At 49.2% G+C, this 19664-nt stretch overlaps 1 pseudogene across 1 annotated transcript; it reads left to right on the top strand.

The window, feature by feature from the left end:
* The first annotated feature begins 5907 nt into the window (after positions 1-5907).
* On the top strand, positions 5908-9204 carry LOC144134839 (carboxypeptidase M-like; annotated as a pseudogene). The gene is made up of 2 exons (XR_013315278.1): positions 5908-6961; positions 8824-9204. The product of XR_013315278.1 is annotated as a carboxypeptidase M-like (transcript).
* Positions 9205-19664: the final 10460 nt, after the last annotated feature.

Here is a 19664-nt window from a genome sequence, read left to right on the forward strand (position 1 = left end):
CCGGCTTGCAACGGCGCGGTAGAGCGACTGAACCAAACCGTGGCCGGGTTCCTGTCGCATTTTGTTTCGCGCGACCAGCGGGACTGGGACTTGTGGCTCCCGTATGCAATGTTTGCCTACAATTCCGCAGCACACGAGAGCACGGGCGAATCGCCATTCTTTCTTCTCTACGGCCGAGACCCGGACCAGCCTAGTGAAGTGCCAGAGGGCCCCCGTCGTGTCCCATACGCTTCACTGGACGACTATAAGGTTGAGCTAGAATCGCGCTTGCAAGTGGCGAGGGACATCGCAAAGGAGTCCTTAAAGAAAGCGGCGAAGCGCAGGAAGGAGGTGCACGATCGCAGTGCTAGAGACGCGCCGTTTGATGTGGGGGACAGCGTGTACATTGAAAACTGCCAAAGGCAGATTGGGCTAGCTCGTAAGTTCCAGACGAAGTGGAGAGGACCGTGCGAGGTTGTCGAGAAGCTTTCTCCGGTAAACTTCAGAGTCCGAGACGTGAACCGGCGTTTGATAAGGATACACGCAAATCGCCTCAAGTCGGCACCGGTTCAGTATTCACGAAATGAGGAAAGGGAAAGCGCGGATTTTGATGGGGACAGAAGTGAAGCGGAGCGCGCAGATAGTTCGCAAGAAACGCCCTCTCCTGCATTTGTTCGGCAGGCGCCCGAGGTGACGGCCGGAATGCCACCGGATTTACTTCATGCATTGCTAGAAGAAGAAGCGCGCGAGGTTGCCGCGCAGATAACGCCAGGAGAGGCTCCTGCCACGAGCCCTCGCGAGTCCCAAAGCAGACAAAGGGGCACAGACTTACTTAGTATGTCTCATGAAGGCCGATATCCGCTGCGAAATCGGAAAGCTAAGTCGGACTAATGGCGTAAACAGAGCGGAGTTGTGAACTGGTTAGAATTGTGTAATGCCGCAGCTCATAACATTGCTATGTGCTTATGTGTTAAGTTATCGGAGTTGGTAGTTAAACCTTTCTGTCATTAAGTAACACCTGCACAGGAGAGCATGCGAAGCGCATGCAGAACCTGCCCTACTTCCTTTCGTTATCTATATTTTTGTCTGTGCCGTGATCGTGCTAGAAGTGGGAGCTCCTTTGTAACTGTGGTAAATTTATTTCGTCCAGTTTGGACTAGAAAGGAGAGGCTTGGGTGCTGAGTTTCATGTTTATCTGTAAAAGAAGATCAGTGCTGCCCCTGGAGACGCCAGTATTGACAGCGGAGGCATATGGTGTTGTGCAGTGGTGTTGAGTGCAGCGAAAAGTGTTTTGTCGGACGCACTGTGCGAGGCGATTCAGAAAGACAAGGGGAGCTGCGTGGACTCAAATGTTCGGAGAACATTCTTCTGGAGGGTGAGCGAGTGTGACATTCCGTGTGTGCTACGAGGATCCACGTTCGACGGCGCGGCGTAGACGGAGACCCGTGACAGCGGCATCATCAATTACCCAGCCATGCTCTTTGAGTGACGACCAGAAAAACCGGTCCCGCCGCCGCCCCGGGGAAACAGGCTTTATCCTCCCCAATTTCCGGTTACATTCCAGGACAAGGGAGCTGTCAGCGGGCCAGAGCGCGCCGTACCACAGCCGACGCTATGCGAAACCGCGAAGACGACATTCTTTCCCTCCCCCCCCCCTTTGTCGTGGGCTATCGCCGGGAAGGCACCCACAGCTTCCCAGAAGGGCCGCGACGGACACCTGTCATGGCGGACAGGCAGTACTCGCCAAGAATGTGGAAAGACAGGCGCTAGTGAATTAGCTCCGAAGAGAGAGCCTGTGTATACTCTCACTTGAGAGAGAGTGGTGGCGTTTTTGTTGTTTATTTAGTTTGTATTGTTAACAGACTCTGGGTTCGAGGCTAAGCCCAACCCAAAGGGGTGGTCCCCATCTCGCATGTTATTTTGGATTGGAGAATTGATGCTTTGGGCGGGCCACTGGAAATGACCGCCCTTAGTCCTTTGTTAATCAAGTGCTTAAAAGCACATGTAAACGGATGCAGTCCAGTCTGAGCTGGGGCTCCATGCTTAGCATGTAATGAGATGCTACTTAGGCACTAACCTGCCCGGTCGATGAGTAAAGTAGTGCAAAGTTTGTTCTGTTGTAAAATTATGCTCTGCTGTCATCATCTACAAGCTCGCCTCCTGTTCATCTTCCAAGCCGAACGACACTAGAGGAAGGGTTTGTGAACCATCCTCGAAGAAACGGACGACTATTGAAATTCTACTGCAAGCACGCTCAGGACGACATCGTTCGCCAAGAGGGCCTTCAGCGCCGAAGCCCGACGGCGTGCAGCTTCTGCCAGCAACCGCTCGAGCCCAACTCCGGAGCCACTCCATCGCCCCCATGAAGTCGTCGGCACGTAAGCTCGGACGCCCCAGCCTCTGATGTATAACCTTAATCATGTGTAATTATTGAATATACCTGTTTGTTTAAACTGAGCCATACGGTGTCTCTTTGCCTCTCCGTCCCGTGTGGACCTGCGCATTATGGGGGTCATCACATTATTATTATTATTGTTGTTGTTGTTGTTGGTGATGATGATGATGATGATGATTTTTGGGGAAAGGGAAAGTCGCAGTATCTGTCTCATATCGTTAGACATCCGAACCGCGCCCTAAGGGAAGGGCTAAAGGAGGGAGTGAAAGAAGAAAGGAAGAAAGAGGTGCCCTAGTGGAGGGCTCCAGAATAATTTCGACCACGTGGGGATCTTTAACGTGCACTGGCATCGCACAGCACACGGGCGCCTTAGCGTTTTTCCTCCACAAAAACGCGGCCGCCGCGGTCGGGTTCGAACCAGGGAACTCCGGATCAGTAGCCGAGCGCCCAAACCACTGAGCCACCGCAGCGGGTCGGACATAATCGCTGGACTAACTCCCGTCACCACCGCTAAGTTTCCTCCGCAGCTTCCTCCAGTGCAACCGCATCTTCACTTCTTATGGAGGCACAGTTAATGAGCTCCCCCTCCCTGCTGCTTATCACTGCAATCACCATTTTGCCATTCACCGGGCCTGTCGCATCGGTGAATATCCTGCCCGGGTATCGACACCAGCCTGCATTCGATTGCTCTGGCTCTTGCTTCCCTTCTTTCCTTGTGATATTCCGGGCGCATATTCCTGGCTATCAGACTGATAATAATTTTGCCCCATAGGTCCTCCGGAATATCCCCCTTATCCTCAGTAGAAATTATGTAAGGAAATATTAGCCAGTCCAGTAGAGCCCACTCTGCTTTGATTCTTGCCAACCTGAACTTTCGCGCTAAATTATGGGCCTCGTTTAGTTCCTCTAGCGGGATATATATTCATAATCCTTCTAGCCTCTCCGTCGGTGCAAATATAGGTACCTCGATTGCCCGATTTCCGAATCGTTCTATTGGTCTTCTGGGCCTCGCTCTTCTTTAGCGTTAAGTATACGAAGAGGTCGGACTTCTCGGTTTCTATTTTTGGACTTTCGGCGGACTTTTTTCGATGTGTATTTCGGAACGCAGCTTTTGGTTTTTTTCGGCGAATATAACTTCTTGTGTACGTTTTTTCGGTGGGGGGGGGGGGGGGTCTTTTTTGTGAACTATACGATGCCTACGCGCGGTAAAAGTTACGTAGAATTTATTCTGGACTTTTAGCATTAATATACAAATACTCCTATTAAGCATTATTTATATCCTCGCCGAAGGAAATTGTACGGTAACAATAAAAAGCAGAAATATCCGTGTTAAATTATCGAGTCGTGAGGCACAAATGTAAATGGGCCAGCATCATATTGTCAGCGTGCTGAAGGCAGCGATGGATGGAACTGTCGTCGCGGAAGCTAGAACATGAAACTTCTGCGACGTTTATGCATAGTTTCGCTTGGACACTGGTTACGGTTCGAAAGTTGTCAGCGTAGTTACATGCACTGGGAAAATCTACTTGATCAAGCGACGGCCCTAAGCCGGTGATAAGTCTTAGTAGACGGTGTATACGCTAACCAACAGCATTTAGCTAAGACGAGAAGCCTCTAGATCTGCAAAGGATTGTCTGAGTGTGCGGAACAATGCCTTAAAACCCACAAACGCCGCATCACGACACTAAATTTCAAACACACCGTTGTCTCACTACGTTCCTGGTTGCAGCACTTTTATCATTTTCTCCTGTGGCCTATTGTAGCTGGTAGTGAACAGTCAGCTAGCTGTGACATGCATTCCAGAAAATCCGACCTTTCTCGGTTAAAACTGAGTTTTAAAAAATGAATTCGGCATACTTTTACGCGGTGTTTTTCGGTTTAAACCGAAAATTCCAACACCTAAGTATACGGTACAACGTGCGCCACCCTCCTGTAAAAGCTTTATCGTATCCTTTTCCTTCAATCCATGTTTGCGGTTTGCTACGATATACATATTATCCATGGCTACCTGGTTAACAGAGCATGCAGTCATACTCTTTCGGCAGAATTTACTTTGACCTTTCAAACGGCAAAGATCGCGATCCCCCTCCCTCCACCCCTCGACACACACACACACAAAATAAAGATTCCTTTTTTATTTATAATTGCAATGGATTTCCCAACCGTTCAAAGGGCCTGTCCATAATGTTTCATTTTGGTCTGTAGAGTATAAAGCTGCAAATTCGAGTTTATTGAAGCGATGGTGGCGCATGTCTCGAAAAGCTGGCCGTAAGCGCATTTTTCAAAGCGCGCTTCCAGCGCTCAGGAGTAGTTTATCGAGGAGTTGATACCCTGAGAAGCTCAGTTCTTCAGATTTTCGAATGCCATAACTTCTTATATCCTCCTGAGACCCGGTTATGAAAACTTTGTTCAGTATATATTGGACAGCGGAATCGCAGGCGCGGCAGCCATGGATGGAGGTTTAATGCCATAAAAGTCCCTTTCTAGACTTTTTTTTTAACCTGTGCTGCCATCCAGAGAGTATGGTCAAAGTCGTACTGTTTCCATCCTCTTCAGGAGCTCTTAAAAAAGTGGAAGACAGTGCGAGCACGCTGTACAGTGGCGGTCGAAATAAGCAAGCGGATTCACACACATTCAAACAGGAGTTGAAGCGCTTTTAAGCACTTAACAACAAACGCAACAGTGCAACCAACTCACATAAGCACACATTGGAGCGAAGAGGCAATTTTACATTTCGCCTGTGCTTGGACCATGTCGTGAGTTCCTTAATATAGGAGATTTCCCAGCATACAGCCAAAGGTTCGAAACGCAGCAAAATATGTTTCAGTCACGTTTGAAACCGAAGTCATCGTATCCCAAGCGTATGAAAGAAATCGGTGTCACAGTTAATTTTACACTCCCGGTCTCGGGATGTTATGAGGCTAAGCTCCCAGGTAGCACAAAACTTTGTAATAACGTTACTTTTTACGAATATTGAAATAACGTTGTGTATTCTGCGACGACATAAACATAACGTTTACATTTAACATATAGACAACATTGTTTTTGTGTTCAAAACGTTTAAGCACTGCCGCGGTGACTCAGAGGTTATGGTGCTTAGCTGCTAACCCGAATGACGCGAGTTCGATCCCTACCGCGGTGGTCGCATTTCGATGAGGCGAAATGCTACAGAGGCCCGTGTACTGCGCGATGTCAGTGCACGTTAAAGAACCCCAGGTGGGCTAAATTATTCAGCAGCCCCCCACTATACGGCGTTCTTCACAGCCCACGTGTCGCTTCGGGTCTTAAACCCGACGTATATCACACCATATATCAACTAAACGATGGGCTCGCTGTGCTCCTGCTATCCTCTTAAGTATAGGTCGGTTGAAAACGTTTGTCATTAATACCTCTCTGGCCGCTTCCAGTTGGATTTCTCACTGAGCCAAACTCAAACACTATAATACTGCGGCATGTTTCGTTTCGTGGCTTAAAGACGACGAAAACTGCCATTTGCTCGGCACGGTGTGCACGCAGAGACAGGAAGAAGAACAGCAGCGTTCACCGTCAGTCGCTGCCATGCTGCGTTTCAGCCTGCTGGCACTACACATCGTGGCGAGCACGTGCACGCTGGTCGGCGCCGACGACGCGGAGGACCTGACGTACCACACCAAGCAGACTCGGCGCGAGGCCGTGCAGGGACTGCACGAGGCGTACCTCAACCTCACCCGGCTCGAGATTGTGGGCAAAGTGGCAAACAGCCCCGTGTACGTGCTCGTCATCTCGCGGAAGCCGCGGCGGCAGTTTTTGGTGCCGCGTGTGCACCTCCTGGCTGACTTCCCGGCCGGCAGCGAGCTACTGATCAAGTTGGCGTCGCACCTTCTGCGCGAGTACGAGCGTGATGAGACCGTGGCGCGCGTTGTCAACAACACCGAGATTCACATCCTCTTTTGGCTGGAGTCCGCCACCGTCAACGAGACCCCGAGAGACGACTGCTCGGCTGACGGACACAGCCGGGACCTCGGCGGCTTCCCCGACTACTTCGACGAGAAATCGGGTAGGCTCACCGACCAGGGCCATCTGCCCGAGCAAGTGCAGCTGGTGATGCAGTGGCTCAAGCGCGGTAGCTTCGTACTGGGCGCACACGTGCGCGGCGGTGACGGCGGCATCGCTGTGGCCTACGGCTTTCACAACAGCGCCAGTAGTTCGCCCAGTGAGGCTCCCGACGAGGACGTGTTGCGGAACCTCTCGATCGGCTACGCCCAGCTCAACCAGGAGATGAAGAATGGCGCCCAGACCTGCCCCGGCGGCCGCGTGGGAGGCTTTCCGGGCGGTGTTACCAACGCGGCTGCTTGGAAGAAGAGGCCCGGCCTGATGCAGGACTACGCGTACGTGCGAGAGGGCACGCTCATTGTGGACCTGGCACTGTCATGCTGCAGGGTCCCCTCCGAGAACACGCTGCGCAGGCTCTGGTCGGAGAAACAAGGAGGCCATCATACACCTGCTGGGCCAGGTTCAGCGCGCTATCCGGGGATACATCAAGGGCCCCGACGGAACGCACATACCGGGGGCCTTGCTCACGATCCGGGAGCGGAACGTAGGATTCAGGTGAACCATTTTGCCCATACACCCGTTTACGTCATAGCTAACGTACTGCCAGCAGCACGCGCTTGCAATACGACGGGTACAAATCACGGACCCCGTGTAATACAGCAATCTACACATCACATTAATGGTTTGGTTTGGTTTATGCGGGTTTAACATCCCAAAGCGACTCAAGCTATGAGGGACGCCGTAGTGAAGGGCTCCGGATAATTTCGACCACCTGGGGTTCTTTATCGTGCACTGACATCGCACAGTACACGGGCCTCTAAAACTTCGCCACCATCGAAATTCGACCGCCGCGGCCGGGATCGAACCCGTGTCTTACGGGCCAGCAGCCGAGCGCCATGCATAACCACTCAGACACCGCGGCGGCCTTCATCACATTGAACAAAAATGGGCCTCATGACACTGGTGATTGACGCGCTGCGGTGGCTCAGTGGTTAGGGCGCTCCGCGGCTACTGGTCCAGAGTTCCCAGGTTCGAACCCGACCGCGACGGCCGCGTTTCGATGGAGGCGAAACACTAAGGCGCCCGTGTGCTGTGCGATGTCAGTGCACGCTAAAGGTCCCCAGGTGGTCGAAATTATTGCGGAGCCCTCCACTACGGCACCTCTTTCTCCCTTTCTTCTATTAGTTCCTCCTTCACCCATTCCCTTATACGGCGTGGTTCAAGTGTCCGCCGAGATGTGAGACAGATACTGCGCCATTTCCTTTCCCTGAAAACCAATTTTTACAATGGTGATTCATGAGAGGAAAAGTAACTGATCTGTTCGGTAAAATTCATGCCTTCACTGTCAAATGCATATACACATACGTAATCAGGCTTCTGCGCGCCATAGTCGTCTAGCTTCATGGCGCAGGCCTAATCTGTATGGAAGTATAGGCATGCAGCCTAAAGATGGTTTCAGACAAGCGGACCAGGTCGCGGACGATCCGCGTGGACAGCCTGCCACGCGACGCAAACGTCACTTCTGCGTGAGTAAACCTGAGTGAGCAAACCAACCTTGTCACTTTCAGACCAAGAAATTGTTTTTTTTTTTGAGCGGAGGATCATTGCCCTTTTTTTAATTTCTGCTCATGCAACTTTGCCCCCCCCCCCCCCCATTGTGTATCTTATACTTATTCACCCTCTTTTTCTATTGGTTTTGTGTATTCCTGTGTGGTTTACAAGTGGCTTTTGCCGAAAAATGAACTCGGTAGTTGGTGCCAGTCCTGTGTTCGTCTCGTGTCTTCGCGCCAGTTCGCATTTGTGCAGTGATGCAGTTGTGCAATTATGTCTCATCACTTCAGTGAGCGACTTTTAGCGGCCTTGAGCGACTCAGCGCAGGACGCTCACGGTCAGAGGAGTGACGTTTGCGTCACTTGGTAGGCGGTCCGCTCGGATCGTTCGCGATCCGGTCAACTCCTCTGAATCCTCCTTTACGTACAGTCACTTTCGCACTTAATCGACATGTGCTGGCCAGTTGGTTCAACATGACTGTATTACGAGCGACACCACGGAGGCAGAGCACTTGTCAAAATAAAAAAAAAGCCCATGCATGCATGTTGTTACTTGTATTTTTCCTGTCCTGTGACGATAATTCTCCCTCCTGTACCCCATCTTCGTTTCAGCTCAAATTCTGGGAGGTTTTTGTTCCGTTCCTTGGCTGTTTGGCGCACTGCATTCAAGACAGTGTCACGGGCAGGGACACTTTAATTTTCGTTCTTTTTTCTTGTACCACAATACTTTTTGTATTAAGTCAGTCGTAATGTTCTGGACCAGCGTTGTCGGGGCTGCGTACTCATATTTTAAACCGCTACTATACACAGTGGCCAGGCACCTTGTTTTTCTGCCAGCAGTGCGCGCACTCACGATGTCTGCTGCAGGTCCACCGACCAGGGCGAGTTTTGGAGGATACTGCAGCCCGGCAGCTACACGCTTGTCGTCAGCGCCAAGGGCTACCTGCCGGCGGCAGTGAAGGTGACCGTACCCGATCACGAGCGCCAGGAACCGCCTATCACGGTCGTCATGAGGCCGTGCCTCTACCCGGTCAAGATCATGCCGATAGAGAGCTACAGTACTGAGAAAACGCTTCCCGAGAGGCGAGGCGGCAACGCGGACTCCGCTTCAGCGGTCGTCGCCACCTCTGGCTACGGCTTGCTCCTGCTGGTGTGCGCGCTCGCCCTTGCCCCGTCGTGACGCATAGCCGCACGCTCTTGCTCTGGCTGCACGACAGCTGGCCTCCGCCGGCGCCGGAATGTAGTAGCTGCGGGCATTTTTCTGCGTCCGATTACGATCTAGGCTTAGTTGGACGCTATCGTATGGTAGTGTTCTGACAGTAAAAGGATGAAGATAAAACGAAACATTTGCGACGCCCTTTCGTGCGCCAGAGGACGCTCACACATTTCCCCTGGGGTGTTCGACACTCCTAGGTCGAGGATCGTCTCGATTGATGTGCACGCTGGTAAACCTGGGGCTGTTTCACACCTTTCCTGATGATGATGCCGTTAGGCTAAACTCACGGCACAATATGTCAGACTAACTGGCAGCAAAACGGGGCAGATCCATCCTTAAGAAACTGGGCTACCAAAACCCAGAATCACGAGAGGGGATAACCACCATCCCCAAGGAAACTGCCAACAAATTAAGAATACCCCCATTCCAAGAAAAATGTACATCATGCACAACGAGGAACGCAGGAGAAGCAGAGTCCAAAGACTCCAAAGCTCCCTCCTCTAAACGCAAGGGGTAGTGTACACCGATGCGGCAGAGGACCCAGAAGGGCACTACGCTGCAGTAGTAGTGAGTGACTAAGGCGAGCTAATCTCGAGCTGTAGCGTAAGACACTCTTCACCAGAGGAGGCAGAGATGGCGGCGATTGCCCTGGCAATCACAAACCCATCAACCAGAATAATCACCGATTCTATAACTGCAATCAAAGCCTATGACAACGGTCAAGTGTCCAAAGAGGCCGGCAAAATTCTGCAAGCAGGCAAGGAGAACGTACCTAACGACCTAGTTAGCATAATATGGGCACCCGCTCATAGTGGACTCACAGGGAACGAGGTCGCCAACGAGGTCGCCCGAGGACTCACACACCGGGCCCTAGCGCAGGCAGACTATATACTCCCTGTCCAAAAAGCGAGACTTAACCACATACAGTGAATTCTAGAACACTACAGAATGGGGAGGAGAACCCTGCCTCCCCATACATTTCTCATAAAGAAGGAAGAAGTAATCTGGCGAAAACTGCAGACGGGTACCTTCCCAAACCAGTATATCCTACACAAATGGCATCCTGAGGTGCACTCTCCCAAATGCAAAAACTGTGAAGGCATAGCGACCCTAAATCACATGTTGTGGTCTTGCCCAGCGCTAAATGGTCTACATGGAAACAAAGAGTCATGGGAATCCTCCCTCCATAGCCAGGAAGAACAAGTCCAAAAACAAGTCATCGGTCAAGCCCAGGCCGCCGCCGGAAGTCAACTGATTCCGGATGACGTCTAGGGGGGAGGCAGACGGTGAAAGGGGGAGCTGCGTCTCACCCGATCACCCATACTCACTGACGGGTGCAAATAAGTGTGTTTCTCTCTCTCTCTCTCAGAGGACGCTCCGTGTGAAGCAGCCTCGGCATACAAACTCGCAGCTCTGAAACTGTAGCGTAGAAATTGGCCAGTGGTTCTGTGGTGGATAAGAGGTCTTTTTTGTGTCCTACTCAACTGCCAGCGTAAGGTCCTCTCGCCGTTACGACTTGAGAGCTAACTTGGCTCCAGGCTCGCATGGCGCTTAGGATGAGGTCAAACCGCATTAAGCGATGTGACACAACTCAGTGGATCTAATTATACAATCATAATGAGATTTTTTTTGTTTGCCGCTTTTTATGCATCGATGGCGGCAAAGGCATGCCCGCTACCTTCCATTCGTGAGGAGAGGGTGGGCTAAAGGGTTTGTACGGCTTTCCGTACAACAATCCCTCCGGTTTTCCCATTTATGAGCTTTTGTGTTCGCGAGTTGGCCAAGAAACAGAAAGCCCCACTTTACACCTATAATGTCACTCCCCCCCCCCTTTTTTTTGTATCGATTGCGGTTGGTACCTATGTCGAATTAGAAAGTGAGCCGACAGTTCAGCTCGCCAACGTTGACACTACTCGTTTTTAGAATTTGCAAGAGGGGTCGTGAAACTTGAGCGTGCGTGATATATAAGAACAAAAAAAATGCACTAAGTATGACCTCTTGAACCGAGGAATCGGCGAGGACATTCTGCATCGTAACTTTCTCCGTACTACTGCGCAAATTTTCCAGACTTGATAAACAAGACAAGTATTTATCACGAGTGCAAGCGTCGAGTCCACTTGTCAACGGCTCGCTCCCTGGACATACACCAGGCAGATTCCATGTTGCCTCCCACCCAAAGGATCACTATATACCGCGCTCACCGGTTTGTAACAAATGCAGACAGACTCCAAGGGGACGTACCGCCTTTTACCGCCAGATTATTGCGAGAACATGTAACACTGTGACTCGATGGAGAAAAACCGGCGTAGATCGAGAACGACGAAAAGGGGCGAGGCGTGGGTATACTCGACTGTGGTCTTGTGTGAACACTGGTGATCAAGTGGATTTAAAAGCGTGGTTAAAAAAAACGGTAAACGTTCTGAGGTTTCAAATGAAAGGTTCCGCTCAATCACACACAAAGGAATGATTAGAAAGACGAAGACGCGCTTCGTCTTTCTAACTGTTCCATTCAGTATGTCTTCGTCTTTCAGTATGAACCAGTCTGGAGCGCTTTCCTGTACAATGAATAACCAACTAACCCCCCGTTAGGAACGCTTCAGGCCAACGAAAAAGTGGCCTTGGCAAGCCGTTACCCCATCCGGTCGTTTCCTACTCATACCATGCGCCTCCACAATATATATATATATATATATATATATATATATATATATATATATATATATATATATATATATATATATATATATATATATATATATATATATATATATATATATATATATATATATACATAAATAAAGAGAGAGAGGCAACGCTGCTCTCCTCTCCTCGTCTGTTTCTCTTCGCCTCTAAGGCATATCAACGTCCTCGTCGCCTCACGGCTGATTAGCCGGAACGATATTTCACATCCTTAAAAAGAAAGAAGGGGATTAGCGATAACGTGCCATCCATTACTCTCAGATATATATAAAAGTCTTGTTTTTGGGTAGCTCATGGCGATATTTAATGTGTTTGCTGTATTTTGTGCACCGAAACTCTCGATTCAGAATCTTAGTTAAGCTGCAAGCGCGTTGCGTAGACGCAGTGTAATACAATGACCGCAGACGCTTTTCCGCGGGATCTCAATGGAAGGAATAAGTCACCACGTAAGCACCGAGTGCCTACGCTTGTCACCTTGGGTCAAAAGTAATAAGCTGCCACTAAACTTCCCTAAAAGTAACTCAATACCCTTCTGCTGCCCTCATAAGAGCATTAACACTGAATAGACGAGGTACTTTGGAGTACTAATGGATTACGAACTGGAAAACACATTATTAGGGTTTGCTTGAAATATCTATAAACGTTGCTTCTGGGTGTGATAACAATACTTATTTCCGTTTGAATGTAACAACTTTCAATTCGATCGCACAATAAAATAGTTACAGCCGGAGACAAAACTTGCTGAACACAAATTCGTCCGCTTGTGTGAGCCTTGTTTCCTGAAGCATGATTGCTGTCTTCTTTGTTCAAATAAGGGGCGCATTGAGGAGCTTTCTCTGCTAGCGCTCCTTTTCTTGTAATTAAGGAGAAACAAAGACCATCTCATTTAATTTTAAATATGGTTCAATAATTTTGTCGCTGTCCGTTTTGGTGTAGAGTATAGCCTCCCAGTACAGAGCATTCTCACCCAACTAGGTACATTTATCTAGCATGGATTCCTTCTTACTGCAGTATTGTAGGGAATGAGGTGGCTTATGCCGGCTCCCGAGCAGGTTGTAAACTTTAATAAATATTGAGCCTTATGTTACAGACTATTCTTGGGTTGGCTCTCGGTCTCGTGAAGTGGCCGGCAGTCGATGACGCTCGGCGATGTCCAAAGCACAGCCCACCAGCTGTTTTCGGACAGCTGGACACCGCGACCTTCCATCGCTCGAGGTCAGTGAGATAGCCACTGTGATGACGGCTGGAACTCAGAGCATATGTAGAGTACGTGATGGAAGCGCTCCTCCCGGGCCCTGCAATACAGCGGTCGGAATCCCCTTCCCATGTGGCAACCTTCATCTTGCTCGTTTCGATCGACGCTCTCGGCTCGCCGAGATGACAGGTCGCTGACTCGCTGCTCCAACACACTCCCTCCTCCCACCCCACCACCTTACCGATACACTGCTCGTCGACCGGGTGGCCGGGTTTGCTCTCATGCCCGGTGGCTTCCCATACACCCCTCACCTTCTCTGGCACTGTCCGCACTTTGCCTCCCTGCGGACCTCTATCCTTTCCCATCTCAATACCATCTCAGAGGCGTGGCTGACGGACTCATCCGCTCCCAGCGCTGGGAATCTCGGGCAACATGCCCCTACCGTAGATTCCTACAACCCTGCCTGCCCGGACTCGGTTGGTTGGCCTCAAATAAAGATGGCACATATCCACTACGGGGGAGTGTCCAAGACACAGGCGGTGAATTGCTGGAAACGGGAACGTTTAGAAGGGGAAAAGGGATAGTAATCGGACTTGGGGCATGGTTTTAATAAAGTTACTTCTTCTTCTTCTTCTAACCTCCACGCCGGAAAAAAAAATCCCTTTCTACCACAAAGAGCAGCGCCACTATCCTACCCGCTGGTTTTCTTTTTCATGCTTCAGTCGACCGCCGGCTAGCGCCGGACGCACATCCCAGTCTTCCTCCTCGAAGGACAGCGCAGCCGTGGTGTTCAGCCAGCGGATTAGCGGCGCTTGATCGGACTACCAAAAATAAAAATTAAAATTGGACCCCTGGCGCTAAACCCTCGATGCACTTGCGTTACGAAGCGAGCGTGTGGAAACATGTCCACAACATATGTCCTACTGAAGAATGAAGTGATATATAGCTAGCTTTCAACTTGATAACAAAAACGCTTATAATTTGTTGTTTTCTTCGGGCACCGCATTTTGTTGTTACGTGTTCAGCGAACGACTTCGCTGAACGAAACCAGTTGTTTTTGCGCACAGTCACTGAAGAAATTCGTGTAGTACCAAATGCTCCCATAGAGTTTTTTTTTTTTCTAGAGCACAATCTCAACACAAAGTTCGCCAGCCTTTCTGCAAGCTTTCTGCGCCTAAAATTCCAATGCATTTTTTTTAAAACATTTCGAGTTAAATAAACCCCTGCTCGATTCAGAAGCGCTTTATTTGTGTGCACTGCAGTTTTCTTCATTTTTCAAGCGCTGCCGTCTGTTGTCACTATGTATTAGCGGCTTAGATCAGGTCAGGAAAATATGCGTGTAACATTATTTGCGACCATGTGCAGAAACCCTCAAAAATATGCTGTTATTCAGCTAAAATTGGGTGCTAGCTCATTAACCATCAACATTGGCGCGGCACTTCAAATCTTTTGAGAAGCCATAAATCGGGCAATTTTAGCTAATGCCACATCCAACCCCACTTGCAAGTTGGATTAGTCTGAACAACAACGAATGTCAAATTCATCTCTACACCCTCCAAGTGGCTTTATACTGCCCAATGGCATTTTATTCTGTCCCCAAAGTATACAGATATGTAATGAAAAAAACATGCAACACGCAATGACCAGAAGGAACTATAGTAAAACGCATACAACAAACCATGCAGCAAAAAGTACATTGAGCTTCACATTTGGCACTGATATTTCCATTTCCAGAATTTCATTGCTCAGCAGAAAATGAAGAACCGAAAAACGCATAGTCAACTCTGATGGCCAAATCAAGCCAACGCAAGACCTTCCATGCAGCAAGCCACAGCAATAATAATAAACCTTGGCTTGATTTCGCTACAGGATTCGTGTATCGGTAACTCGGCCACTGTCTTCGCACTCGCATATTCATGAATAGTCATAGCAGTGAAAAGCGAGGCTCCTGCGGTTCACACCAAACGGCGTTGAGCACAGGCCGCCTGTGTCAAGATCTCTGTCGCGTCAGTGCCGCTGCTGCTAACGACGTTGACATTCTCACGAGCCTCGTCTCTGCCGAAAGCGCCTTTGCAATTTTGACCCCGCACCTCGTGGTGTAGTCGGCAGCGCCACCGTAGCAGACAAGGCTCATCGTCGAAGGCCGAGTCGTCAAGTGATGGGGCACCGCGAGGTCTTCCTCCACAAATCGTTCCACTTTGAAGATTCAAAGTTAGAAGGATAGAGGGACCGCGTTTCACTCGCCCAGAGGGCGCTGCCAATCAACACCGCGCATAGACTGGCCAATAGTACACACGCAGCGGGAGCTTGCACGCCCACAACCGCGTATTTCGACGGCGTGCCCCCCCCCCCCCCCCCCAAGTACGCACCGTATACACAGAACAGGCGAGGAAAGGGTGACCAACTGAACAAAGGATGCTCCGCCATGTTTCTTTGTTGATAAACGTGATACATAGCTCAATAATTTTGCGATTAATGATTAATTAGCTAAAATTAACCAACCAACATTTTTGTTGCAGACGTAAGCATGGAAGGTGAGCCCTGTTTTTATATTTTCTTAATCGGCAATGTAGTTCGAATTATCGACCGCCAAATATACGCATTTGAGAGGGCTTTCCTGCGTTTCGTACCTATATAAAATGGCAGATTATTGGCCTTACATTGAACGTGTCGAAAATTGCTCCGTCGACATATGCCATAGTATGCCTATCGCAGGCATATTTCCTTCAGGTCAGGTGTTTTGTAACGCCTTTTCGCTGCATGCACCTCCTTGGCTTTTGCACTGTAAGCAACAAAAAAATTCAACAGATAAAAAACTTTACACCTTGATCTCTGCACTCGAATGCCACCATTTAGCGCATTGGGCTAACCACTCAATTCCTGCAGAAATGAACCCTGAGACACCACGTTCATTATAAAGCACAGTCGTTTTCTCTTTTTCTAAAAACGAGCCACTGTGGCAGCGTGAATTCAGCGTTGAAAATTACACAGTACTGGCTATGCTCCAATTTGTATAGTTACCTTTTCAAAGAAACGACCAGCCAAAGGGCAGCCTTTAAAAGGCAACTGCGCCATTTTTTTAAGAATTACGCGATATTCAAGGATTCAAATCTGTATAGGCTGTAGGTAAAACATGCCCCCCCCCCCCCTTTTTTTTTGCGCCAGCATTTAAAATGGTGACGCTAGAGATGGTCAAATTTCGAAGCTTCTCCTCACCGTACCAGAGGAGTGCGGAGAAGCTCTGAGTGGCGTCACGGACGGTAATATTTCAAATTACCGCTGCCGTCAGCCACACCCTGCCGTGATTCCTTGGACGATGCCAAACAACGAGCTTTGCCTTCGGTGGCGTTCGCTTTCTTTTTTCAAAGCAAGCGTTTATACTCTGGAAATGTGCCGCTACCATAGATGACGTCATCCCCCCCCCCCCCTACTCGGTGGTGTGGGCTGCGGAGAAGCGTGAAGGCCGTCGCGATTTTAATCGGCGATTGCGTCATCATTTCAAATATTAGCCCAAAAGGATTTCACGTGTTTTACCTGCAAGTTTCAAACATTCGACCCCTTTAAGCTCGTCGAATTTTAAAGCCTCTGCAGCTGCCATTTAAAGAGGGCTTTCACCCCTAAATCAAATAGTGCCAAAATATCATGTTTCTCACGTCTTATCATAAAGTCAACAAGGGAGGGGGAAAACCTCAGGGAGCTTGCGAACGTTTCGACAAAAGGACAAGTCCTCTTGTTGAAACGTTGACAAGCACCCTGAGGCTTTCCCCTCCTTGTTTACTTTGTGTTTGCAAGAAACCCATCTGCCTGCCCTCTCTCTACCATTACGTCTTATCGTGAGATATTATTACTAAATTTAATTTGAATACATATTCTCCTGCATATATTTAAACACATACGAGGCACTAGATGTTGACAATATGGCACACTGATGGAGGAGATGGTTGTTCATCGTTAATCATAAGAAACTGCGCAAAAAAAAGAAAAACAAGCACACGATACGAGACAGGCGCAGTGAAGGCAGAGGCCAATAACATGAAGAAAAACCACTGACAAAACTGTTAGACGAACAGTTTATCAAAAGAATAACTCAGCGATCCGATCAGCATTAAAGAGAAATAATTGTTCAGCCCAGCGTTTTCTGCAAGTCAAACGTTTATACGTCAACAGTTTAGGGAACGGAATTACCCCAGTTTAGGGAATAGAATTCATTGAAGGGAATTACAATCCCAATATTTTGTTCCTATAAATGTTTGACTTGGCTAAAGCGCTCTATTGTACTAGTCTTTATGTAAACATTCTCGCGGTGACGAGAAGCGACAACGTGCGAATGGCGCACTTGCCTTGTCGAACGCCCTTGAGCGCACTGCGTAGATTTCGCTTGCACAGTGCACAACAGAACCTGCCACCACAGAGCAAAAAAAAAAAAGGAACCCTTTGGGTGCGACCATTTATTGCAACGCAGCTATCAAGCGAGGGCGCAGTGCGTTCTTCAGATAATGGACAAGGAAGCGAACGTGCATGCTCTCACGTGAAGGCGGCAAATGCTGGCGCAGTTATCAATGCTTGCCTCTCGTTAGATAGCTTGCTAGCTCGTTCTCCAGCGATCAGCTCCTTAAACAACAAAGAAAATACAAAGTAAAAACCGATTGTTGCAGGCACATAGCAGCACCTCTATTTACCTTGGTGCGTTTTTGCACAGTCAATTTGATACGATGCAGGATATCATGTCGCACAATGGTACATTTGATCTGCTGGATGATTACTTTGTATTGTAAGTGCCTTTTCCTGGTCCAGTAATTAAACAGGGAGCGGTCGACTATTATATCATGGTGGCCAAATCCTGCTCTGACGAGGGAGAGCTTTTCGTGTTTCTCACTTTGTAATGTGGTTGCGCCATAGTTAACCTATAGACTCACTGGCGCACGCAGTTTAGCCCACTGAAATGAAGCAGTGCCTCGGGCATGGCTGTTTCTATTGCATCTACTGACACTCGATCACAGGGACCGCATGGCCCCTATTTGCACCTATGAACACAAGACGGCAACAGGTCAACGCCTAAACTCAGCTCTACCTATAGGCGGACGGCGGATCCAGAACATGAGAGGTTAATTATAAGGAGACTAAAAACGAGCTGCATGCGGAGCAGGTGGTTGTCGCCTCCATACCGTGAACAGCAGCTTACCCGGAGCCGTGAAAATGAAAGTGTACAACCTATGCATCCTGCCAGCACCCGTCGAGACACGGAAGTTAACGAAAAGGCTAGAAATCTCGCCAAAACCAGTGCAGCGAGCGATGGAGGGAAAATGAAAAGTTCAGAGAATGAAAACAGCGCGGATTCCAGAACAATTACTTGAGGATATTCTAGCTTGTATCAAAAGGAAGAAACGAGCATGTGCAGTGCGCACAGTTTACAAATGCCGGTGGAGTATTGTGTAGCGTCAGAGTAGACGCCGGGAGAAGTAAAACGTAGTCGGAGGGCGGGAGAGTCAGATAAAGTCACGTGGCCAGGAAATTTGCTGGGGCACTGCGGCTGGCGCACGACAGGGCACGTAAGTCATTGGATAAATAAATCGCCACGGTGGACCGATTTCAATGGAGGCTAAATGCAAAAACGCCCTTGTGCTGAGAATTCAGCGCGGGTTAAATAAGACCGGTTGAAATAGACGGGAGCCCTCCACTGTGGCGTCACCACTGCGTCGCTTCGAGCCGCCTCGGTGGCTGAGTGGTTATGGCGCTCGGCTGCCGGCTCGAAAGACGCGGGTTCGATCCCGGCCGCGGCGGTCGAATTTCGATGGAGGCGAAATTCTAGAGGCCCGTGTACTGTGCCATGTCAGTGCACGTTAAAGAACCCCAAGTGGTCGAAATTTCCGGATCCCTTCACTACGGCGTCTCTCATAGCCTGAGTTGCTTTGGGACGTTAAACCCCTATAAACCAAACCAAACCACTGCGTCGCTTCGGGTGTAAGAATCCCGTCAATCAGCGAACTTAACGCTGCTGCTGCTGATGACCATGGTGATGATGGCCTACTTGGTTTTAAAATCTCAACGTTTGAAAGTCTGCGCAGGGCGCGTTCTTTGCGCGAAACCTTCGTATGGGTGTCGCGTCGACATTGTGAGAATTAAGTCTATGTGTATTATTTCAGAAGTAAAAAAGAGGATATGCAGATGGCATGTATTAAAAGGTATTAAGAGTTGCGCTTTGTTTACCCGAGTAGCAGAAGCAAACAGACGCAGAAATGATAATCAGACAAGTTAGGCAGCCTTAGACCAGTCTGCAACAAACACCCCGCTATACCAAGCGCTAGTGGCTTTCCTCCTGTCCCGTTCTGACCACTAGCTAGCGTGAAAGAAATGCATAATACCCTACTGGCTAAACGGCGGGCGAATTCATAACCAAAACAGCCTGCGCGCTATCACATGTCCCTATACCGTCGGTCGTTGACCCTGCGCTGAGCATTGCAGACCCCGTACGAGCGCAGGGTCAAGGCCAAAGAAGGACGTAGGCAACACAAGCGCTAACTTTCAACTAGCGGTTTATTGACACAAATAATTTGTGTCAATAAACCGACTCGTCCATCAGTCTGTGCTTTTGCGCTG

Source organism: Amblyomma americanum, chromosome 1 (genome assembly GCF_052857255.1).
Source record: "Amblyomma americanum isolate KBUSLIRL-KWMA chromosome 1, ASM5285725v1, whole genome shotgun sequence".
Taxonomy (NCBI): domain Eukaryota; kingdom Metazoa; phylum Arthropoda; class Arachnida; order Ixodida; family Ixodidae; genus Amblyomma; species Amblyomma americanum.